The sequence below is a fragment of the Chrysochloris asiatica genome, unplaced genomic scaffold (genome assembly GCF_000296735.1).
Source record: "Chrysochloris asiatica unplaced genomic scaffold, ChrAsi1.0 scaffold00374, whole genome shotgun sequence".
Lineage (NCBI taxonomy): Eukaryota > Metazoa > Chordata > Mammalia > Afrosoricida > Chrysochloridae > Chrysochloris > Chrysochloris asiatica.
The window spans coordinates 1,812,949-1,813,572 of NW_006408892.1; positions in this window are offsets into that span (position 1 = coordinate 1,812,949).

Here is a 624-nt window from a genome sequence, read left to right on the forward strand (position 1 = left end):
TTTTTTTTTTTTTTTTTAAGTTTTCATTGTGAGGTTTACATTGGAGCTTTACACTCATCCTATCCTATTTCATTTCACTGCAATGATTATAATTCCCTCCAGGCATCATCAAATAACCAAAGGGTACACCACACAGGCCCGCTCCCCGGCCTCCAGCACACAACCCTTCTCCCTCCCTGAATCCAGTGTCCCCAGCCACTCCATCTGTCCACTCTGTCTCCATCCCTGGCATCACTGCCTTTCTGGGTAGGGTCCTGCTCTCCGTTTTTCTCACTTGATGATTCCAGGGACCTCTGCTCCTGGGCTGCAAAATCAATCACTCTCCTTTTGTAAAAAAAACATCTACCCCTATATTTCCTAGCCTCACAGTCAGTCCTGACGGCAATTATTCACTATTGTACCACAAGAGTCTTATCCCCATTTCCTTTCGCCAGCCTGGTCCCAAAAGATTGGAAATCATACAGCAGTGATTCTATCTTCCTCTGCCCTGTCTGGAACTAGGCTCTCTCTTGTAAGCTTGTCACTTCTTTCTTACCTTTATGTTGTTTTTGTTGTTGTCAGGTGCCATCGAGTCAGAACCGACCCATAGCGACCCCACGCACAGCAGAACGAAACAATGTCCGA